General features: G+C 34.5%; 1 protein-coding gene across 4 annotated transcripts in view; it reads left to right on the top strand.

The window, feature by feature from the left end:
- LOC118188795 (thrombospondin type-1 domain-containing protein 7B-like) overlaps window positions 1-26,132 on the top strand; it is a 1,066,734-nt gene that overhangs the window by 273,920 nt on the left and 766,682 nt on the right. For all 4 annotated transcript variants that reach the window (XM_085823427.1, XM_085823425.1, XM_085823426.1 and 1 more), the window contains one exon: window positions 15,171-15,235. The gene's annotated coding sequence lies outside the window, so the exon portion shown is untranslated. The remainder of the gene's footprint in view (window positions 1-15,170; window positions 15,236-26,132) is intronic.

Here is a 26,132-nt window from a genome sequence, read left to right as displayed (position 1 = left end):
TATGTCGATCATAGGAGGTGCGACTGTTCTCCTGCTGTCTGACATAGACATAAACATGCACTGGTGCCGGAGGAATGAGACTGTAGATTAATGACAAGTGCATACTTGTCAAGACTAGTTCCGTTACGCCTCACATACTGCAGCGAGACGGTGTTTGTCCTTTGTTATAATGAAGCGCATTCCGACGTTAATCCGAGTTCTTGTTTGCATACATGGTTAGCAGTGCTTAGTTTTTTATTTATATATGAACTGAAACCTTTTCTTATGTTTGTCACTGCTAGTTCGTACCGTAAGTGCTTAAAGAGCTCAGACTTGTTTTGTCATATATGTGCCAATTTCACTATTCGCAAAAAAGCACAAACCTCAAAGCAAACTTATTTTTCCAATATTAAAGTGAAAATTGGTGATCCAGATACATCATGGGCCTCTCACAATGTGTGCAAGCAGTGTGTCGAAAATTTACGGATGTGGATGAAGGAACATGTTGTAACTTCCATTTGGTATATGTATGATTTGACGAGAGCCCAAAGATCACTCAAGTGATTGTTACTTTTAGATAGTAAAAGACTAGGATATAACAAAAGCAATGTAAAAGAGAGTATCCTAGTTTATAATCACCTATACTCCCAGTGCCTCACTCAGCTGAACTTCCAATCCCAGTTTTCAAAGAATTATCTTCTTTGGAAATACAGGAACGCGATTCTAGTGAAGATCGAATTCGCCCCAACGACGAAGATTTTAAAACTGAAGATGGTTCCGTTAAGGTATTTGACCACCATGATTTGGCACGAAATTTGTGATTAATCGAAAAGCTTAGAGCTGTTAACATTGATACTGCAGAGTAAAACTATCTTGAAAAAGGAGCTGAGACATCCTGCTTTCAATCAAGAGAGAAAGTGCGTTTCTCCAATATTTATGAAGTGATGAGGGATTTCTGTATTGTCACAAATCCCTCATTACTTCGAAAACATACATGGATTAATGGAAAAGTTGGGAATTGCAGCCTATACCGCAACTCAACGGAGATTGTTCATTGATAGCTTAAAGCGAAGCTTGAATTGCGTCCTTCTGCAAAACGAAATTTATTTGGTGCGATTCCAATAACCCATTCACTTTGTTCGTGTGAAGAAAGACACAAAGAGAGTCATTGATTTGTTTCAATAACACATGCACCAATGGATCGTCTGTGTTGCCCTTATAATGTCTACTTCATCCTTGGATAGCAAAGCGGATATACCATGTTTCCCTGTTTATAGTGCATATGTTACTCGCAAGAAGCAGTGCATACAGTCGAATTGACCGCCAAGATCTGACCTGAAACTGGTGATTTATATACTCTACATCAACACTTTGCTCATCGCAGTATATTTTCTCTCAACAATATATTTCGTAAGTTTTCGCTTTAGTTTTCTTTATATGCATATTTTGTACACGACTTATGAGAGAAACAGAGCGTATCCTGTAGCTTAAAAAGTTGATATGATAGGGAAAAACTGAGGTTATTTTTGGATTCAAAGACCAAAGGCTAAGCAAAACAATTGACAGATCTAAGACAACAGAACTGCTATTCCTCCACTATTACTTATGAAGAGTTTAATTGTTGACTGATCAGTTGGAACTGTACTTACGTACTAGCGCAGCCCTCTCGGCGCTATTTGGCGGTTTTTATAGAAGAAAAACATTATTTTTGCTGAGGAACGATTTCAAGATGATGATTTCATTTTTGAATTGCTAATGATGTATTATCCATTTATTTAAAGGAGAAGAACTGAAAAATAAGTTTCATCATCAACATTTTAAATAAACCAATTATAATATTCCCACGTGTTAAAGAACAGTAAGTTTAAAGTAATAATCTAGCAATCAAATATTTGCGAATAAGATATTAAATTTGAGGTAAGTCAGAGTACTGGAAGAAAACAAAATATTTTGTGGAATGTCAGATTTGTTCTTTTAAACCGTCAAAATTTTAGAAATTTAATGGCCAAAGTTCGAATGTTTCTAGATTCAAAATTGTTTAATAAATCAATAACGTATCGTCACTTTGATCTATTTAGTGAGAAAAATTACGTAAAATTAAGCAACAGCATATACATATTAGCATATATTTCGAATAAATCTTTATCGATTTTGAGGGCGATTGGACTTTATCCCTCTTCTTCAGGAGGAAACGAAATGGTAAAACTTTATTTATCCTAAAGAAGATGGATTTAAATCTGGCCACTGTCAGAATCGATAATTTTATTCAAACTCTATTCCCGTCCAAAGTTAATTTCTTATCTAGTTTTAAATTTTATATTGGAGCGTTTGACTTAAACTTATCTTTGAAAACCAGACAAAGAATTCAGTAAAATCTTCCACACTAGAGAAGCAATTTGTATTACGATTCATTTACTACTACACTTTATTGATATTCACAAACTGAAGAGAGTAGTTATTTGTTAGATAAACGAATGCTACTTATGATATGAATTTAATTATTACGAATGCTAATTATGATATGAAGAGAGTAGTTATTTGTTAGATAAACGAATGCTTATTATGATATGAATTTCAAGCTAGTTTTACACATGTGAAAAATTGCTTTCTGAGTGCGAATATTGCATGAGTTCATTGAGGTATAGCACACAAACGATCATGACATTCAATGTTAGTAAATGAAGCGTTTTTTTCATCTGAATTTATGGCCTAGTTACGTGTATTAAAAGAAACAGTTAAAAGAGAAAGAGTAACTGATGAGCTAACAAAAATACGTTATTGCTACGAATAAAATGCAAGCATTGAATCTATCACAATTAAGATATGGACATGAAAGTCACTAAACGTTTTACCTTATTATTCGATTTTAAGATGCAAGCGTTAATTTAAATCCTAACGGAGGAAAAGATTTTGATTCTAAGAAAACAGCATGCATGATTTTAAATGTTAAAATGCCTCTATGACATGTTTTGAAGAAATCCATTTATTCACTAAAAGAATGTTCAAGTTAGCAATTTCAAATAAAGAAAATTATTTCGAATTGATAGTCATTCGAAAATCTTTACAGTTCTAGGACACCATCGATTCTAAAGAATATTCCACTTTTAGCAGCGTTTATTTGAGAAAATGTAGTGTCATTAGGTTTTTTTTTTATGTTGGATCCTTGAAAAATGAGCAGTGAACTCGCCGGGATCGAACCTGGATCTCTCGAATACGCGCCGGGTGTACTACCGTTACACCAAGAAGGCATGCAGAGAAGAGGAAGAAAATACCTTATACCCCCCTTTTAAGGGGCGAATTGGGATTAGGGATCCAGTCGCCAAATCCTGGTGGTGAAAAATCCTTATCTACCACTTTTTTAGTTCGGGCGCCACTGTTGAGTCATCAGATTATTTTGAAGCAGGAGAGACGTGAAAAATGAGCAGTGCCCTCGCCGGTACCCGAATCTGGACCTCTCAAAGACATGCCGAGTGTGCTACCGTTACACCGTTACATGCAGAAAAGAGGGAGAAAATACCTTATACCCCCGGGGGTCGACGTAGTGAATTCTGCAAAGCTACTGGCTAGGATCTGTACCTAGGCAGTCTCGGCCACAGGGGATAAAATTTATGAACTTGGTGGTTCTGAAGCTCCTGGGAAAGGTCACTTATTGGCCGGCCTCGGGGACTGGCATGTCCTGAGCGGTGTGGAACCGTAGCCGGAGGGCTAGTTCCCCTCAGTTTGCTTGGTAACGGCCCACTGCGACGGGCTCGCCCATGCGACTGGTAGGAGCTTCTTGACGACCGGTGCTGCCTGGTGTCATATCCAGGTGGTGCGCTGCTCCCTTGGAAGGGTAATAGTGGAGGTTGAACCTCCACGAAGTGCCCAAAGGGGGAGTGGACCTGTAATGTGATTGAGTTCACGAGGCAGGGCAGCCCAAATTGTTGTTGTTATAAAGAAAGATGCGTCTTTAATTCGAGGAAATAAAGTAATAGGAATACCATAAGCATCAACGTAGGGTAAGATTTATGCAGTTGCAGAGAAACGTATTATGCAGACGCTTTTGAGGACACATCCGAGGTAATCCAGTATACGGCACTTAGTTACGTTTTGAGGTCTAACTTTTTTTTTTTTTTTTTTTTCTTTTTTGAAAAACTTGACGTAATGTGCTTCACTCCAAAAATGACGAGTTCTTTTTTCCTGCTTTCCTTCAACTGACCGAATGCAGATTTGAAATCCTAAGCTCAGTACTTTTTCTTTCAAACATTTTTAAAGACTATTTTTGGAGTAAAAGGATGACAGAAAAAGCGCTCTACTACACCAAAAAAAAGGCTAAACTGTAGAATTTCCATAAAGTTTGCTTGCAGGAAAGAGGAATTTTTCAAGAACATTCTGAATTACAACGGAGCTGCATCAAAAAAAATCTTTTAAAGCATGGAATTTTCTTAGACATAATCGACCGAAAGCTTTCATCCAGTTATCGAATATACTTTCTGTATAAAAGCAGATTTAAAGCAACAGAAATACAAGTAGTTTTCTGTTATCCATACAAATGTAAAAGATGTCAAATTTTCAGGCCATTAATTCTTATCCATTTCACTACTAGGCGATTATATTTAAATCAGTTTCATTTAGAAAGGTCTGTTGAAGAATAAGAATCAACTTGCAGAATTAGTTTTGCATAATGAATGTAACAAGTTATCTGGTTTCGTAATCACCAGTAAGAAAAAAGCTATTACGCCTAAAATCAGCATTAGAAAGTGTTTTTGTTGAACATAGTTTAAAAAATTATAGTTATACTTGAACTCACAGCGAACTTCAGAATCTCTGATGACTATGCGAAAGTTATTTGGATAAATTTAAAGTATCCTTATTTATGAATTGGAGAAAAATAACAGTTGAATTTTCATACTTGTTAAAGATTATTCATCATTCCATGCGTGTCTTGTTGGGGCTTATTCATTATAAGAAATAGCAACTTTCGGGTCCTAAAATTATAGATTCTTTCTAATTAATTTAATTGAGTATATTTTGCTATTGTTTAACTAATCTATTGCTTCTGTAAATTATAATAATTATTCTTACGTTCTTGTAAATATTATAGTATCATATGAAAGTTTAAAAATGAATACTATATTTACAGCTCTTTTATTAAAACACTAGCCTTTCCATTTTTAAGATTTAGCAGTTGTTTTACACGATGCAAAAATAAGTACCAAGCAATTGACTGCAAGTATAAATGTTGCAGCGAGCACATCTAAGCGATTTATTACAGTTATAAGTTTTATAATGGTTTTTGAATACTAGTTCGGCATTTGCAAGATTAAATTGCGGTACTTACGTATGAACGCAACCACCTTCGCGGAATTTGGCGATGTTTTACTGATGAAAAGGTAAAAGTCACTTTTACGGGTGCAAGTTGGTCTTTTTCGCGCCTTGGTTTTAGATTCCTAAACGATCGATATTTACTCGGCAAACATTATCAACATATGAAAAGAAAAAGTATTTAAGTTACAAATTTGTGTTATTAAGTAAGAATTGCAAGATACATTCAACAAATAAAACAATTACATTTTCTTAAAATCTTCCTGTAATTTTTTTGCTCTGGTCTTCCTCCGATGGTACACAGCAATCGTTTAAAAATTCGTTATCGTTTAAAAAATGTTTAGAGACTTGGTTTCGTGTAACCCTTGGCAACAGCGGATATCGAGAAAACACATTTTCTCGTTGTTTTCGTCAGAAAATTTTCAGCAAAATTCTGCATTATTGCAGAAATTTTACCGTAGTTTCTGCCACTGCTGGTAAATTCGACAAACTCATATTTTAAAGCTGAGTTTAACACTAGAAGCGCCGTTGGGGTCATTTTGACCTTTTTTTCCAATTTTCCGCGTTTTTTTTAACATACAGCTGAGCTTCGAAGCTGATATTTTTTTACTTTTTCTAAAATGTTTCCAAGTATACTATGCCAATTTTTCATATTTCTACATTAATTATTTAAATAAATAATCGCAGATATACCTAAAACAGCCAACTGGGGTCATTTTGACCCTCATAAGAAAAACGACATATTTTTAAGCGAATGTCCATTTTCGAATTCCCAATGCCACATTTTCGTTTCCTGCGCATTGGGAAACACGCAGCTCTTATCGCGATGACTCAGGGAAGAAAAATAAAATCCAGAACGGAGCATATTCTCTCTCCATTGCAAATCCCAGAGGAAGAGGATTGAGTACACAAGAGTGCCTTCTGAAACATGGTACAAACTAATGGAAAACTGTTATTTATGCTATAATCCTGGACCAGAAATAACCGTTGATGAACAATTGTTGCCTTGTAAATGAAGATGTAGATTTATCCAGTACATGGCGAATAAAACGGACAAGTTTGGTATCAAATTCTGGTTAGCAACTGGTGTAAAATCCAAATATGTTTTGAATGGTTATCCTTATCTGGGCAAGGATGAAGAACGACCAACTAATTTACAACTTGGGGGAAAGTGTAGTTCTCAAATTACTGCAACCACATCTAAACTCCGGACTCAATGTCACAACTGACAATTTTTTACTTCAGTGAAACTTGCAGATGAACTTTCTGCGAAAAAAACCACAATTGTCGGGACGATGCGTCTGAATAAGCGAGAATTACCCCCTATTGCTCGTGACACTTCTTCGGCACGATATTCATGTTTTGCACTGAAAAATTGAGAAAAAACACTCACAATATATAGGTGCAAGAGCAAAAGGAATGTCATGATTCTGAGCACGATGCACAGTAATGTGTTTGTTGACGACAGCATAAAGAAAAAACCGAACACTGTCACTTACTACAACAGTACAAAATGTGGCGTTGATGTCGCAGATCAGATGCTGAGGAAATATAGTACAAGTAGTGGAAGTCGCAGATGGCCTGTACATGTTTTTTACAACGTCTTTGACATTGCTGCACTCAATGCTTGGATTTTATTCAAAGAATCCTTGGGCACCTCTATTTCCCGTCGAGAATTTATTCTTGCACTCGTGAAAGAAGTACGAGTTGGTGCACTACGATGCCCTCCAGTTGCTCAAATGCAGACACTTAAACGAAAGAAATGTGCATTTCAAAGTTGCAAGGGTCAAAACAACACTGTTGTCAGCTGTAAGGGATGCCAGAAACCAATTTGTGGTAAATGTGTTGCTGTCACTGTGAAGCGTTCATATTCTATCACCTGCGGTAATGTATAACAAACTTTGAAAAACATTGTGTGTTTATTCCCAATTGGTGTTTTTTTTTTTTTTTTTTTTTTTTTTTTTTTGTAATGTTTTGCATATGTTCTATTTTCCACTTTTTGCATTTGTATCTTTTGTTTGTTTTTCATAGATTTTGTTTTTGTAATCTTACATTGAAAGATATTGTGTGCTAATTTGCACTTATTGCACGAAAAAAAATTCTAAAGTATAAAAAATAAATAAAAACCTCTAAAAACTCTTTTATGTGGTCCTTTGAGCATCATTTCAACCATTTACTGTGTTTCTACTTACATTTCTTATGAGGGTCAAATTGACCCCCAATGGCGGTTTTCGGTTAGTCTGAAATTCGGCTGTTCTAGTGTTAAGGAAAAAATATCACGATTAGTTTATAAAAACATTGAAACTTAAAGTATAACAGAAAAGAATGTATTAGAAAATGGCGACTATGCGTGACTGAAAGATAGTTATAAGGATGGCTGCCGGAAGAATGGTTATGTGCATGATTACCAGAATTTGTCCCGTTCTGTTAATTTGTCAACTCTTATAAGGTTGTTGCTTTAATACGTAAGTACAGAAAATATTTCATCACCATATACCTTTTTTCTTTCTTTCTAAGCTATGATTTGTATATAATTTATTTTTCGCTTAGAATATACTGTTTTATTTTACAGATATTTGAAGAAAGAACATTTTAATTTTTCGTGCAGACAGTTAGGAAGTGTGTAGTTGTTGTTGTAGTGACTTATCTCACTTTTCTGACAGTAACATCAGAACAAGCCCACGAAATGCAACGTGGGAAGGAGAGCAGGATTGCGCCTGTCTTTGGCAAGAGCCTTGAGCACCATACTGATGACAGTACGACTTTGCTCAGTTCCGCCTCCAATTTTGATGGACAGCACCCCGGGAGAACGAGTCCGAGGGTCTCCCAACCATCTCCCTCTACCATCAACCTCTCGAGAGGACTTTCGGCTCGCCATACATTTAGAGTGCCCATATGCCGTAAAGACACTATACATTTACAAACATCCGTGCCTCCTCTGGGATTCGAACTCGGGCGCTTCGGTCCCGCAAGTAGGCCTTCCCTAACCCCTGTTCCGTCTGTCTGTTAGAAATAGTAAAATAATATTTAAAGATTTCACAAATCAACCTCTAAATTCTTATATTTGACAAAATCATTTTACCATACCCTTTCGTACTGTAAGGTTTCATTTAAAAATGCATTTAGACAGTTTGTGTTTACCTTGAAACTCTTCATGATAGAACATTTGCAATTAAGATTCAAGAGATATTTCATAGCTTATAAACAGATGAAGATGCTTAAAAAAACCTAAGCAATTTCTGCTCGAGTCATATGGGGATTGTTAAATTTCTATATAAATTTAGTTTTGCATCTTTTCATTGATAATATGCTCAATCTAACACAAAAAAAAAACAGATATTTAATATCTTAGTCTTTCTACCTTTCACTTTGAGTGTTTCCATAAATCTTAAAAAACATTTTATTCAAAATTTCATTTCATAGATATATTTTCAGATAGCTATAATAATATTTTTTTTTATGTGATTTGTTCAGTTGCGAAAATTTCAATTTTCCACGAAATTTTTATTCCTAATACTGACTCACTGAGCAATTGTTTACATTCTGTCCATTAATTAGCACTGCGTTGTTTATTTTTTATCTTGTTATTTTAGTAGGTTTAAGATTTACCAGCCGACGTCGGTAAAGGAATTTTCAAAATTATTAGGTCATATGAAAAGTCTCCAGATTTTTCCCCTCTAGATGGCGTTGATACCTAATCCGGTAACACTCATCCGATTGTCTCAAACGAACCATATGCTTAAAAGGTGATATTCAGCTCCCATTGTTTGTGAAGGTAGTTTTTTTAACTCGTTGCTGATGTAAAAATGTTATATGAATTATCTGAAGTGAAATATCTGAAGAAATACTCTATGTGATACGTTTTTGCTATAAAAAAGGTAAAAACGCTGCAAAAACATGTCGAATATTTGTGAAGTGTACGGTGAGAATGTTGTGAGTATATGAAGGGCCCAGGAGTGGTTTGCTCGATTCCGTTCCGGAAATTTCGATGTCAAAGATGCACCTTGATCTGGTCGGCCAGTTACTGAAATTTTGCAATTGGTGGAGCAAGACGGGCCCGCAAACTGTCAGGAAATTGCGGATGCACTAAGCATCAACCACATGATAGTCTGGAATCATTTGAAAAGAGCAGGCTACAGAAAGAAGATCGATGTTTGGGTGCCACATGAATTAACGCAAAGAAATTTAATTGACCGAATTACCATCAGTGAAATACTCCTCAAACGCAACGAAATCGAACCATTTTTGAAGCGAATCATTACAGGGGATGAAAATTGGATGAAATACGAGAATATCAAACGCAAGCGATCATGGTCAAAGACCAGTGACCCTCCACAAACGACTGCAAAGCCTGGATTGTCGCCAAATAAGGTTATGTTGAGTGTTTGGTTGAAGTAGAAAGGTGGTGTATGGTGTATTTAATTATGGCAAAGCACACTAGGGCTATCTGCCTAAGGGAAGGGATGCCTTCGTGGAGGACTTTCTAAGGGAAACTGGCTCGTATACCCGTTACACATGGGGAAAACCACGAAAACACCCAAGCAGCCAGCCCGTTTGCGGGATTCGAACCTTGGATCGAACTACCAGTGTTCAGCGACTCGACCGCTCGGCCGCTGGTGGGCTAAAGTAGAAAGCAATTGTCTATTATGAGCTGCTTCAACCTAGCAAAACCATCAATTCGGCGCTGTACTAGGTACAATTCGGCCGTTTGAGCGAAGCAATCCAAAGAGAGCAAACCGAATTATCCAACAGAAAAGGAGTTGTGTTCATCACGACAATGCGCGGCCACACACATCTTTGATGACTCGGAACAAATTGACGGAGCTTGGTTGGGAAGTTTTGATGCATCCGCCGTACAGCTCGAATCTTGCACCGTCTGACTACCATTTGTTTCTGTCTCTTTATAGTAAAAAATTGCCAGACAGAAGCGTCGCTGAAAATCACTTGGGCAAGTTTTTCGACGATAAACCACAGAAGTCCTATGCCGATGGATTTATTAAGCTACCCGAAAAATGGCAAAAGGCCATAGATAATAATGGTCAATATTTACTTGACTAAAATTCATTTTCAATAAAGACCATTTTTGTTAAAAATGTACCAAAAATGCGCGGAGACTTTTTATATGACCCAATACATTTTCTTTCTTGATGTCTATTTCATGAGCACGAACGCTTATCCTCAATGAACCACACAAAAGCATATTTCTTTGAATTATTAATATTTTGAGATTGTTTTTTCTTTGCTTTCTGCTCATATAATTTGCTTTCAATTATTGCTAGAAATTTCCAATTGACTTTGTGCTTTTATTTCTACCTAGTTATTCGCTATTGTGAAATTTTGTCCAACAATTTTAATATTATAATAATAGAAGTAGGGAGTATTAAACGCTTTCAGATAATATAGTAAGTACTGTACTACACTGTACAGAATTAGCAATTACTGAATATTTCCGTCAGAGAAATTCGTACAATACTGAAATATTGAATTGGAAAGGAAAAGAAAATATCCTCTCAAATTGAATCCTTTCTCACTGAAAATATGACTAACTGTATTGCTTAGTAATGAAAACAAATTGGTGTCTAGTATTCTTTCTTCTTATCTTTCCAATTCAGTCTCATTTGCTTGAATCTAATTTGGAGTGACCTAATCAGCAGCAATTGCAGTCATTTGTATACAATGCAGATTCTGAGGAATAGGCAATGAATTTTTCAGATCACGTCATTGAAATTTTCTCGTTATAGGAGGTGATAAGTCTTATCTCTTTCCGAGGGCTCATTATTAACTTTAAGAACTAATCATTAGGTTCTTCAAAGACAAATATTTTTCTAATAGTTCAGTTCTGTTGAACAAATGAAGACCAGAAAATGTAAAAGTTTCAAAATTTTCTAAATGCTTGTTATTCAGTAGCAAAATTAATTTTTACAACGTGTAAAAATGTTTACGAATACATAGTATTTAGGTGAAATCTTTTATAATTGTTTGGTCGGGTCGCCAAAAATGTTAGCAATTTTGATATTTCTTTGACTTATTATAATAATTATACAATTACCAAATTTTTTTGCACAGTGTATCTGAAAATGGATGAAGATAAGACAATACAGACAAAGGAAAAAACGAAAACGTTTCGACGCATTTTTTTTTTTTTTTATATAATATAAACGTTCATTTTACTTGCTTTGCACGTGACGCTGTCATTTCGTTTGTTACTTATTAAAATTTTCACATTGTTCTATGTCTTAAAATTAGAAATTAAAAGTTAATGGCCTAAAACTGCACAGTACTTACAGTACAAGTGAAAAAACTGACAGTTTCACTGACGCGTGTGTCGGATTTGCGAAATACTTATGAGGTCCCACAATGTTTTTTAAATATATTATTTTGGGGGTAGCGAAAACATCTCAGTGATAAAAAGTTGTCACGACTGAAAAAGGTTTAAGAAACCCTGATTTAAAGAATATAAAAGCTTACAACAAAGGGAGTATTCGACTTCTGAATATTTGGAAAATTCTTCGACGGCATAATGTGTACCTTTGGTTTACTAGGCTTCGTAAAATAGGATAATTTACAAATTCACTTAATCTTGAGCACGAGTGTATAACGGCCATCTGCCTGGATTAGGCAGAGGGTTCTGCTATTTAGAAGAAATATCAGACAGGAGCCACGCCCACCCACTTACACCCAGCCACACACACATATACATATATAGCCTATAATATACACCCTATATATATACAGGCATATTGCTATATAAATATATAGTAAATATCTGATTTTAATTTAAAACTGTTTTTATATTGTTGACTTTAATTTTAGTATCTTTCCTTTTCTGTCTTAAAAGTGCTAACTCCTTACAATATATAAACTGCGTCATTTCAAATTAATCTGTATCATACTCACTTCTCTCGTCATCCATTGTATATTTCAAGCTCTATTAAACTTAAAGAAATACTATAAAAACTGAGTTGATATTGCCCCGATATTTTGATATGTGAATCTGAATATGTGTCACAACAATTATCTTGCCCAAACATAAAATATGATGAATTTACAGGCTATGATTGTCTTCAAGTTCTATCCTTCTAATGCGCATTTTGCATGCCAGCATCATCTACAACCATCTGCCATAATGAAAATTATTTGTGTCTCTCACTTCCATTTCCAAATTATTGCATATATATGTGTGTGTGTAGGTAGATATGGATATATGTTATGTAAATATCCACTCACACTTGTTCTGTTTATAATGAAACAAAAGCAAATAACTAAATTCTAACTTTTGCAATAAACGTGGAAGATAATTTTAAGTAATGTATAAATTATTTTAGAAACGTGTTATAATTTATACTGACACAACGTTGGGAAATGGAATGAAAAACTAATTGCATAATGTATAAGACAATACATCGAAATTAAATGCCTTAATAATTATACACAAAGGGAGTAATATAGATTATTGTTTCACTATAATACTAATGTTTAAAAGCTTACGTTTAGAAAATATGTAAGGAATTATCACCAGAATCTGAATTGTTATCTATCGATTAAGAATTCTAAAATTATCTCACGTGAAAAGCTTTGCGATCTCATAATTTGTCAAATTAACGTTTTAAAGAACAGAAATAGAAAAATGAAAATATATTGTTGTGTTTTATGGGCTCGTGGAATCAGAATGATTGATGGCAACACTTGATGAAGAATCAAAACACAATTTATTCGTAAGTATTATACAGGACAGTTTCAAAGATGGTTTACAGTTGTCGAAAAACTACGATGAACACGCTGAAACAAGCTGCAACACAGCCTTTAGGCTATTTGGCGGTTTAACGAGGTAGACAGCTTCACGGCAAAGTACTACAGCTCCCGTCTCGGTCGATCACTCTCGAGCTAACCTCTGAACTTAAGACACTGCTACTGGACTCAACATGCTGGCGATACTCCTGATACTCTCAAGATGCTCTCTCCAGATACACCTTCAGGATAAACTGCTACTCCGCGTATAGGAAGGGTATTTACAGCTTTTCAACTGTCTTCGGGGACATTCTGGGAAAACCGGTAATAATTCGTTGGAGAATGTTCTCGCTTCGTCCAATGCATATCGCCAGTTTTGTAGCGATATGTCACCGAATGGGCGATTTCGCACCAAATCTGGCAACCTGGCATTTGCTAGGCAATTTCTGGCAACCCTAAACTTGCTTTGCGGAGAAGCTATCTTACCGCAGCTGGGCATTTCGTAACAATATTATTCTGCAAAAATTCCCCATCTCTTTCAGAACGTATGCCGTTTCCTTTGATATTACCTATAAATTTTAATTAGAATAAACAGATCAAGGAAATGAATCATTTTGTTTTCTCGCGCATAAATGCTTTGTTTGTAAATTTATAAATAAAAACATGTAGAAGTTATTTTAAGTTTCTAACAGTTATTTTAATTTTTAAACATTCTTTACTGTATGTTCTCGTTTTCCACCTACTATTCCCTACCAGAGTAAGTTTTTAGTATCGCGTTACCTGTAACTGAGGTAGAAAGAGTACTTAAAAGAAGGATTCACTTACTTCAGGAGAACAGCTTTTGAGTCCTTATTTGGGCGTGTTTGCCGTTAGGCTGCATCTTTGTTTACAGTTAACTACGCTTGGCTGTATTGAATGTGTCTGCTGATATTCGCCGGTTTGTAATTAGCGGTCAACACCATTATGTAATTGTGTTTACAGCTTCGGGTAAGTTCAGTTTATTTTAGCATTAGGATAGTTTCTTATTTCCTTAGCTTGTTTGAAAGCACAAATAGATGCGTTTCTGTAAGCCCAAGAAAGAGGCCATCTGTGTTCTTAGTTTAAGATAATAAAGGGTGAGTTTAACCCTATCTCTGGACTTTATCATTTACACACTTGGAGTCAGTGATATGTTGTTACATAGTTCAAAAAGGTTTCTATGAAATCAAGCATAGACAAAGTAATCAGAAACATTAAAAACACTTAGGTAGAGAGTTTCAAGTGCTTAAATTAGGTGTCTAGGCAACAAGTGAAAAATAAAGCAAGCGACGAATTTTCAGTTTGTATAACAGGATAATTCTTTGGTTTATTGTAAATTTGCATGAGAAAGTTAAGTTAGTGTTTCTAGATCATACATAACTTTCAATATCTTGCTCCTCATACTGGACGGATGAATAAGCAAAATCATACCAAATTATCTGATTGCTGTAGATATTGTAAGACATTTAGACTTTTGTTACTCGCATTTTGATATTTTTCTAAAATTATATATGCCATTTTAATTGTTTGAAAAATATGTTTTTCTATATGTTTTAAAATACGCTGGATACCAGATTGGGAGAAATGTAATATTGAATTCAGATGTAATTTATTTCAATGTTGCTATCCACTTTCTGTAAACGTACTTCAAGAAAAAATATTTTCTTTCTTCAAATATTTTCCATGCTGCAAGTCCATAAAATTCTGAAACGTTTAGAATCACAATCTTTATGATAGCTCCATAGAATATTCTTAAATTCATAAAACAAAATTCCAAATTTGCTGGTGAAAAATAACTAAAAACAGAATTTAAATTTTTTGTGTTTCTGAGTTAGAAATATCTTCCACACTTAAAGGGACTTCTGAACTTAAATATTTATTAAAATGTAATGCAGAAATGATAAGTACCTGAATATAATATTCAGGACTACAGAAAATATACAGATTTGTTGTAATGATGAGGGAGAAATGAGTTTGCCGATAAGAAAAATCGCTTATTATAAGTTGGGTATGGTATTGTATTTTATCTTCTATTAAATTTATTCTTCATTTATTTGTTATCAACATTTGCTAAAAGTAATTACTGAAATCATTTCTGTATTTGTTTTACTGCGATTCATTTGCTGTTTCATTCTTTGCAGGAACTGTTTTTCAAGCAGATGTTGTAATTGGGCAAACTTCCACACTTGCATATATTATTAGTAAGGTAAGAAACATTCAGAATATTAAAGGAAATCTTCATGAACAGCTCTACTTGAACTAAACATTATGTACTGGTAATTTCTTTTCCTTTTCATGAATAAACCATTAAATGGAAAAATGTTTAAAATATTTAACTCTTTGAAAACCAAAGCCTTCGCTAACCTGTATGCTAAAATACTGAACCGTCTGAAATAGTTCTCGAGAGTCACAGCTATTTCCTCCCCACCTCATCCATTAGCGCAGGAACAAAAGTGAAGATTTCAAATGATATACTTTCTACTTCTAACAAATAAAGATAAGAAATGGCAAATAAATACTTTTATGGCAAGGTGTCTGCAATAAACTAATACAATGCATTTGTGGAAATTGCACCTGTTACTGCATATTTTAGGGGAGGGAAGAAAACAACGTCAGAATTTCGGCTGTTTGGGGCGATTGTGGTCGTCTGAATGAAAGGCTGTCTGAGCCGTTATGGTCTTCAAGGACTTAAATTTCAATAGAGAATTGGTTGAGAAATTAAGTCCTTTACAGAGTCATACGTTAATAGAATTGATTCCATTGTACATCAAACACTAATCAAATGAATAAAACAGAATTAATGAATGAATGATTAGGGTTACACACATTAAAATATAGAATCGAAAAGTTATTTAAGTATCAGGCTTTTGGCTTTTGCTAAGTATAGCACGAAGGCAAGTAGCCAGAGCAATCGCTTACAGGTGGCGAGAATGTTTGCACTACCTACTGTCAGAATAATCTAAGCTCGTGAAACATTTCATGAAATAATCCTAATAAATGGAGTGCTTAGGATTTTTTTAGAGCTTTCGAATCCATAGAGCCCCAAATCTTTTCAGATGCCTACATGTTTATGTATTTTTCAAAAGAAATTTTACCTTCCTTTAGGAAAGAAATTTAAAAATTCACTATAGCCTATTTAACACAAATTTTTACTTGTTTATAGTTCTATATTGCAACAGATCATATCTGTCCCTTGAGCGCTGTTGGTAACATAGCTTTATGTGGGAATTATAAAAGAAATCTTTTTTAGAATTGCAAACACATGTGTAGGTGTCAACAGCTAAAAACGAAATTTGGCGGAATCAGAAAGGCAAGTATTAATAGCTACAGAAGATGATGGGCAGGTCATTCAAGAACTCTCTAAACTAGTAAGACATAGTATTGGAGAAGTCAAACAGAATCAGCGTTTTATTTGTAAGCTTTGCAGGACTAGTTTCAACAGTTTACAGAACCGACTTCCTCGGCTGCCTGAATACAAACGGCCTAAGTGCCATTTACACTTAGGCAGCTCAGGCAGAAGATTCTGTAGTTAAACCATCGAAACTAGTCCTGCAAAACTTCTCTAAAACAGTAAGACATATTATTGGAGAAGTCAAACAACAAGGATCGACATCAGCTCTGTAAATTTCGCAGATGGTTCTGTAGTTAAACCATCGAAACTAGTCTTGCAAAAATTTACAAATATAGCGCTGATTCTTGTTGTTTGACTTTTCCAATAATCATAATTCGGCGTGTTATTTTAACCTGAATTATAGGAGCTCCAAACAGGCTCAGTAAGACATGTTAACGATCTGATCGGAGAACACTATGTATGAAATCGAGTCAAGAGTTTACCAAGGTTACAGTAACTCAAGGTTTGCTCTTACCGCTCAGAAATCTTCTCACTGACTTATAGTCTGCTCCAAAGCAGCTAATCCCTTGTAAAACTAAATATATGTTTCTTCCACTTTTAGTAAAGTAAGTAACTCTATTGAATCCGACTATTAGGAAGAGGTTATATTTTTTTTTCTCTAATGACCTTGGTCTCCTTATGAAAAAATTGGTAGGGTGCTCGAACGGAGGCGGATATTTGCTTTTACAAGAGCACTTGTGCTTCCGAAAATTAAATTAATGTCGTAATTAATGGCACGTTGAAGATAATGAAGTAAGTAATATAATGAAGAGCAAGGTCACTTTTGATGGCGCCTGTGAACGAATTGCTGTTTTATGTTAGCATGCTATAATATGAAAGTTGTTACACTGTAAATAATTATTTAATTTTTTTTAATATGCAGTTAACAGTATATATTTGTATATTATATTTAGTCTCTTATTCCCAATCCTCAACAGTTAATTGATAACATCAAAATTTGCATTTAATCTCTTTATTCATACTTTATTTCCCTTATCTTTCTTTGCTGCATATTTGATTAGATTTATAATGATGGATTTGAAAAGAATTCATCCAAATGTTATTATTGGAAAAAACGGGAGAAGTCGAAGATGTTCTCCAAATCTCCAAAAACTAAATTACCTATCACCACTGCCCATCGAATAATTATTTTCCTGAACACATTTCTAATTCCCTCAGCTTAAAGATTTTCCTTTTCTTAAGAAAATCTTTTATACGTCTAACTAATTTTCACCTCTACTGCCTGATGAATCGCCTCATTTTTTCGTAACTTTTCTTCTCAATGCAATTCCTCACATGTACTTTTAAAAAATTCTAATTTAAAGTAAACGCCACTTAAAGATATAAGCGTTGAGGTGAACGGAAATTAGCTGAGGCTCAGAATTATATTTAAGTTTCTTTTTCCTTGTAGCGAAGGTAATGAAATTAATTTCAGAAAGGAAGTTCTTCTGATGTTGCTGGCACAGATTTCATTTTTCTCTTCTTGCTTTTTACTTCCACGGAAAAAAGAAAAAAGAAAAGAAACACCAGGTAGTGATCAATGAAGTTTAAATATCCACGCTCCAGAAACGCTGCGTCAGAGTCACAAAAAATACTTTTTATACAATTTAATTTCATCTTCACATTTTTCCGCTAGAAGGTAATGTTTGTAAGCTCATGGTTAGGAGTTAAAACGAAAAATACTTATATTAACGGAGAAAACATTTGTTGATAATTTTAGAGCATATATGTTTATATTGTAAATATGTATATATGTATATAAATCTATATGTAACTTTACTCAGAAAACGAAACGGTCCTATTTTTAATGCAATTAAATGCGAGTTAAAACATTCTGATAGATTAATATAACGTCATTTGTTTACTGAATACAACAATGTAATCTTACAATGTGGTTGTCTCTTGAGGAATAAAAATAAATAACTCCTTTTAGCTGTCATCAAATTGTCATGAGCAAGTAAAATTGTTTTTACCATTGTGGCATTTATTTTTATCCGTGCCGAACTTTACGTTCAGTTTTCTTCAAAGGACACTTTCTGGCACAAGGGCTGAGCTCGAATATTATATATAGCATGGACGGATGTTTTTGCCGTTTTCTGTTCAACGTACATGCACCGCAAACCAATCACCACTAATGCTCGAGTTCTGTGGCCAACAAGATATGCATTCCCCCCTATAACTATTGCTGAAAATGTTTGCATTTAATTCCTCAGACAAACGATTGCAATAATATAAAAGTAAGTAATTTAAATCTTGTTAATTGTATTCAAACCGAATTAAACCAGTTTTCTCACTTTTGGTTACCTCAGCGTAGTTATTCATTACATGAATTTTAAACTCACATTACCTAACGTTCATTTTAAATTATTTTAAGGAGCGTTTAGCTGCTATACTTCCTTAATTGCTAGCAATCGCTCTCAGACACTAACGCTCAAAGCCTAAGTGAACATGTGAATAAAGTGTTCAGAGGGATTTTAATTACTTCTCAAGCATTTGCACTTAATATCCTTGTCCATTCGCTAATTTTGAATTTCAGTCAAGGAGACTCACACCGCTAATGCCAAATTTAAAATTAAATTGAATCAATCAATATTCTATCATCTTTCCTTTGTTTCCTCTTTTATTTGCATGGATATGTGGTATTGTGATAATTTTCTTACTTCTTTGACTTAATCCGAACAAATCCATGAATTTTATTTTATCAAAAAGAGTATAAACAGATCTGTCTTGGATCTTGAGAACAATATAAGTCACAGTACGACATTTTCTCGGCTCTGTCCCAATATAGATTGGCAGCGCCCGGAAGACACTTCGAGGATCCTCTACTCCTTGTTTGCTACCACAAATCCACTGGATAGACTTTCGACCTCCTGTGTATTTTGAGTGTGGCACAGAAAACTAGAAACATCAATGCCTTCTCCGGAATTCCAATTCGAGCACGCGAGCAGAACGCTGCAGCAGCCATAGCACTAATCCCTATATTATAGGGCTGCGGATCTATGGTAAGCAGGTGGAATTCAAAGGGAAATGGAGAAAAAAGCAAACTAAAATGCTGATGAGTAAATAATGGAAGCAAGTTATAGATGTAAATTGATTTATTTATACTTTTATTTCTTTTATTAATTTAGACGATTGTTTTTATATTTGTTGTACTACGATAACAATTTTATATGTTTTTATATAGTAAGTACATTTAACGCACATGTTCTCTACAGAAATTACGCGCACATATTTATCAAAACCACAAAATGCCTGTTTATTCCTCGTTATCTATTATTTCATTTTCTTAATACACTCGAGTGCAAAATTAAGAGAATTTGCACATTTATATCGAATTTCTGAAAATCCAGCTGACAGATTTTAATGTAATTTGTATGACTATACGTTTATAACAGAGAAAAGGATGTACATTCAGAAGTCGGTTTATGTATGCATGACAATCTGCAAAGCTCATAGGGCAAGGATATCCAAAATCCTTTGTGATGTCAAACGTAAAATGAATTTTCATACGGGGTATGATCCTCTCTCACACCCACACAGGTTGGACAGCGAGATGGCATTCTGAATAAGACGCAGTGGAGGATTTCCTGTGACAATCGATCTCACTCCTAGAGTAAGGCAATTTTCAACTCTGGAATGATTTTCGGACCTGCGTTGGCGAGATGAACTTATCCTCCGAAGAGCATCCCAGATATTCTTTATATGGTTAAGGTCAGAAGATGTGGTTCGCTAGTTAATGCAGCGAATATCTCCACGTTCCAGGGAATAATCATCCAATTGAGCCCTACGTGGACGAGCATCGTAACCCATGAAAGGGAAACTAGCACCAACTTTGACCTTGAAAAGCCAAACAAAGAGTTCTAAGATTTCTTCTATGTACCTCATAGCAGTCGGGCAGACTTTCTCAAAACAAATGCAGGGGTGTGCGCAACCAACACAATGCCTGGCCCAAACCATTAGATTTTCATCACCGTAATGATCCTTTCCCTTCCTGAAGGAGGCATGGTATCGTGTTCCAGGCTATTTTTAGATACAGGTACGTCAAGAATCAGTGCCCACTGAAACACACGGTGCACCACTGAAGCCTGGTTCAAGGTGCATGTTGTCTGCACCATCCTGAACGTGCTTGTGTCTTGCAGTAAGCGGTACGCAAACAGCGGGTCTTCTGGTATGCAGCCTTATCTCATGAAGTCTTCGGGCTACTGTAGACCTTGAAACTCGGCTTCTAATGCTAGCATACAATTCCCATCAGAGCTGAGAGGCTGTAGCAGTCCGCGTCACCGCTCTGGAAGTGCCAAATAACGATCCTCATTAGTCATTGTGGATCTTGGTTGACATTGTCCAGGTCTTCTCGATAGGAATCCTATGCCTTGAAACTGTTTCCATTTAATTAAGACGACACTCGGCGTTTCTAACCACCTGAGCTTATTGCTGGGTTGTCCTGAATTCTCCATCATCCGTACGTCAATGGCTCTTCGTTTTACCTGATAACCTATAAAATCCATTCAACTCTTGCGATACTATTTTATGACTATTTTGCATAATTCTTCGGCGGCATATTTAGTATCTTTGGTTTAGTATGTTTCGTAAAAATAGACAAAATTTGCAAATTCCCTTAATTTTGCAAACGAGTGTAGTTGACTATCTTAGTGTATAATTTGCAGCTTATACAAGAGTTTACATTCAAATACTTTTCATCTTATGTTCTTTATTTTGCTAACAAATTAAAAATGAAAACATTTAACAAACAGAAATTTCCTACTAATAAAGTCCATTAATAATAGTAATTTGCTAGAGTAACTTTAAAGGTATTTATTTAATCTTTAAAAACTTCTACAGGCTGTCGTAGAAGTGTTTGATAACAGTCAAGTAAAATTATAATGCAAAGCAAAATAAACCCCACTAATGTCATGTAGTAGTAGGAGCACACAAATCGCTAAAAATTCCTCATGCACTTATATGCCTGCCACCATCACAGCTTCGCAGACACGCGAATCTTTAACTATTTTATGACTATTTTGCATAATTCTTCGGCGGCATATTTAGTATCTTTGGTTTAGTATGTTTCGTAAAAATAGACAAAATTTGCAAATTCCCTTAATTTTGCAAACGAGTGTAGTTGACTATCTTAGTGTATAATTTGCAGCTTATACAAGAGTTTACATTCAAATACTTTTCATCTTATGTTCTTTATTTTGCTAACAAATTAAAAATGAAAACATTTAACAAACAGAAATTTCCTACTAATAAAGTCCATTAATAATAGTAATTTGCTAGAGTAACTTTAAAGGTATTTATTTAATCTTTAAAAACTTCTACAGGCTGTCGTAGAAGTGTTTGATAACAGTCAAGTAAAATTATAATGCAAAGCAAAATATAATTTAAGTTACCAGTCGCACAAATAAATTATCCTCTGAAAATAATAACTTATTAAATGTATGTGTTAACTATAGTGTAAAATATCTGAGATACGCTCAATATCATTTATGCAATTAAAATTTCCAGAAACAACTGCAGTACTTTCAACGTGTGCGAAAGCGTGTTATGGAATAAAAGTGATAAAAAGTGGGGTAATGTCCTGTGGATTTATTTGTCACAAACGTATGTTGGGTGACACCTAATATTAATTACGTCGTACGCTGACATTTAAATCTCTAGTCTCACACTTAATCAGAGCAAACGTCATATTTTTTTCACTATGCATTTACAATTATATTTTATCAGTTGTTTCCTTTGTGACGAATGATGAGATGTTGTTTTTGGTGAAAACAAACATTGAAAGCGTTGACATACAACATTTCTGCTAAGTTACGGAAGGAGAATATCAAATACCTATCTTTTTTCTTCTATTTACAAGTAAAGAGATATTTCCGCTGTAATGGCTTGAAAATTGCAATTGCTTTAAATCAGGAGGCAGCTGATGGGACAGTGTTTCAAACCATTCCCAAACAAAAATACCTCGTAACATTTTCAAACACTGAGTACGAAAATGAAATGTAAAATTATCTTTGAAAGCAATTAGAAACGGCCACATGCTCTGAAATACTTACTCTTATCAAATTCAAGCAGTTATGGAGTAAAAGTTTTCTTTATAGATAGTTTCAAGAAAGTTTCTCGACAGATCTTCTAACATTACCTTTCTTACGTGCCATCGGCTTCAGCAATATGCATATGTTTAATGCTTAACGTGCCATAATTGTTTAGTTAGTAGGGGTTTATTTTGATTTCCTAATAAATATTTTTTTAATTTTGAACATCTTTCCTTTATTTTCTTATTTTCCATCTGCGATACCCTAGCAGAATAAGTTTTAAGGATCGCATTTTATGTAAATAAGGTATAACTACTATTTAAGAGTAAGTCACGGTCACTTCCGCAGAAGAGCTTAGAAGTTCTTAGTTGAGCGTGTTCTGCTATCTGGATACGTCGTTGCTTAAAGCCAAATCGTTACTACGTATTGTTATATTGCTGCTAGAATTCGACGGTGAGATTGAATAACGGCCAACTCTGTTAGTTAATTCATGTACAGCTTCGGTTGGTTTTAGTTTGCTTAGTATTAGATCAGTTTCTTACCTTCTATCTTAAGTTAAAGCCCAAGTAGGGGTTTCCTGTAAGCTCAAAAGGGGCCGTTTGTGAATAATATTTTGAGTTAAATAAACGGGTAATTTAACCCTTCTTTGGACTTGTTCTTACAGCCTTAGAAGTAAGCGATTAGTCGCTACACACTTCTCAAGTATTCTAGTTGCCAAAGACAACCAATTTAAGAATAGTTAAGGGGACTCATACACCTTAAAACCCATAAGATGTTCGAATAGGTGACTGTTGCAAGAATTGGGATAAAATTATTTATTTTAAAAGCAATTACTACCAACATTTTACAGCTGACTACATAATCAAGGAGGTTAGAATAGAAGGAGATGGGTTCGCAGTTTCCTCCACTATCGGGGAATGAAACTCCACCGAACAAGCGGCGTCCATGTTTGTGACTTCAAAACATTGCATTACGGCAGTGACATGTACGTGTTTCTAAGCTGTTCCGTGCATTTATTTTCCAGTAAAAATATGTTAAATTTATAATGAAATCCCTCGCTATTGTTGAATTTTTGTTTTAAAGTAATAAAGATGATATCCATAATTTACTATGTACAGCAAATTATTAAGAAATAGTTCGAAATCTAAATGCATGCGCATAACATTAAAGCCTTTAAAAAATGATGTTTCTGCATATTTCACGAATTTGCTTAGGTTAGAAAATAAATCTTAATAAAATAAAAACAGATTTATGTGAATTCATTGATTTCAGTTTATGCGCATTTCATATTTATTAATCTCAAAGAAACTGCCTTTAATTAAGTTGAATTACAGAAATACACCTATATAAGTTTTAGGATACATCTTTCCACGTGTTCAATTGTGTAAATATTTTACTTAATTTTATCACTATACTGCCCAGAAATTTGTAAGTTTATACAAAAAATTTTTAACAACAGAACAGTTTATCTTAACTTAAAAAAATGAATAATAATTAATATATAAAGAAAAGCATTGCTTTATTTAACACCTTTACAATTAATAAAAATAGTAACAATTGATTTCTTACTTTTCATGAAAGTTATAAAACGAATTAACTAAAACGTTCAAATTATACAATTTAAATCCTACCATATATCATTGTATCTTAAGGAACGAAGATACCAGCTATAAACAGAAACATTAAATTGTATTTAATATATTTTGATTATAGTTATATTAAATAACCTATTTTAAGTCCTTTTTTTCACATCTGGAAAGAAAACCACATGACATTGTGATATTTTTGACATAGTTGTCATATTACATAAAAAAAGAAAATTAATACTTACGTGTGAAAAATAATGCCCGGAATTTTTTTCGAGAATCTATTTGTGCATTAATATGCAATACAAGCTGACATGCTTCAAAAAGAAAAGAAAAAAATGTTGCAATGACAGACTTACTTGCACAAGTCACGGTGATAACAGGAAGATGGCCGCCAAGCTTCACCGCTTGAGTTGAACCTTCCCTTCTTCTATTCTAACCTCCTTGTACATAATATAGCTGCTTTCTGAAATAGTAATCAGAAAGTTTGTGTTGCCAAAATATTTTTATAATTTAATCCGCTTTGTGACAACATTTTTCGTCATGTTTCCAACTTTCGCGCACAGTTTAAAATATTCTGTTTCATAATTTAATTCCATATTTAATATATAGCTTTTATAACATTTGGAAACTGATGTGAACCTAAAATTCTAAAAATTTCATGTTAAATTTTTATTTTATTTTGAGTTCAGTTTATAAAATGTATTTTATTAAAAAATGTTTTAATGTTTTCGTCCATAAAATTTTTCATTATTAAAATATTCATCAGCTTGTTGGTTCAGTTAGAAAATAGTGCCCATATAAAGAATTCCATCCAATTTCAAGTATGTACCATTAGCCATTTTTAAAACATCATGCGCGCAAGGTGGAAACATGGCGAAATATTTTGTCACAAAGAGGATGAAATTACAAAAACATTTGTGGCAACACAAACTTTCTAGTTACTAGTTTCCAAAGCAGCTATATTATGTAGTCAGCTGTAAAAAGTTGGAAGTAATTGCTTTTAAAATAAATAAAATATTTCAATTCTTGCAACAGTCACATATTCGAAGATCATGAAGGGTTTAAGGTGTATGAGTCCCCTTAAGGGATCGTACCAGTGCGTTAATGTGAAGTAATTTCTTTTGAGTTTTAGAGAGGATAAGCTAACCAGATCTATGCAAGAATGATTACTTGGTATTTTTTTTTCTCTCTTCAAGGAATTTTATTAGACCAGCTTGAGTTTGATAGATATCCGATGCTAAATAGGTGTTTCTGCATTCATGTAAATAATTTACAATTAATTTAATGAAAAATCAAAGTTATAACTTCCACGGCTGATTCGAAATTTATTTCCTTCTTCATAAATCCCTGAAGTAATTTCTGTTCTTTCTGGCTTCGACTCAAGCCAATGTTTTCAAATGCACTGTATTTAGAAGAAGATTAATCTAATTATATCACCAGTTTATGGCCATCCAATGGTACAGATATTCCTGATGTATTTCTGAGTAGCATACTGTTAAGAAATGTCCATCTGCAGTAAGATGATAGCTTCTCCGCAAAGCGATTTTAGGGTTGCGATAAAATGGCAAGGGATGGCGGGGCCGCCATATTTGGCGCGAAATCGACCATTTGGCTAGAAAATTGACGATATGCCATAGACGAATGGAGAACAATCTAGACCTATTTCTTACCAGTTTGGCCTAGAATGTTCTTAAAGGCAGGCCAAAAGCTATATAAACCCTGCATGCATGCGGAGTAGCAGTCTAGTGTCTCGTCAGTGTATCGCGAGTTGGTGTATTGATAGTGTACATTGTTGAGGTGTCGAGTGTATCGTCGAGTGCATTTCAAGTTATTGCGAGGAGAGTCTCGAGAGTACGGAGAGTTTCAAAAACGACCGAACCGAGTCGGGAGCTGTACTCTAGCGCTTTTCTGTAAAGCTGTTTTCACAGTTATAACATGATAGCCTGAAGGCTGCGCTGTTGATTATTTCAGCGTATTTGTCGTAGTTTTTCCAAGACTGTAAACGTGTTTAGCGTGTTTTTGGTGCTGTTCTGAGTAATACTGGCTAATAAATTGTATTTTCATTCCTCATCAAGTGTCGTCGTTAATCACTAC

Source organism: Stegodyphus dumicola, chromosome 9, assembly GCF_044657685.1.
Source record: "Stegodyphus dumicola isolate Sdum_Otavi_A_Nest chromosome 9, ASM4465768v1".
NCBI lineage: Eukaryota > Metazoa > Arthropoda > Arachnida > Araneae > Eresidae > Stegodyphus > Stegodyphus dumicola.
This window is presented reverse-complemented; position numbering and strand designations above follow the sequence as displayed.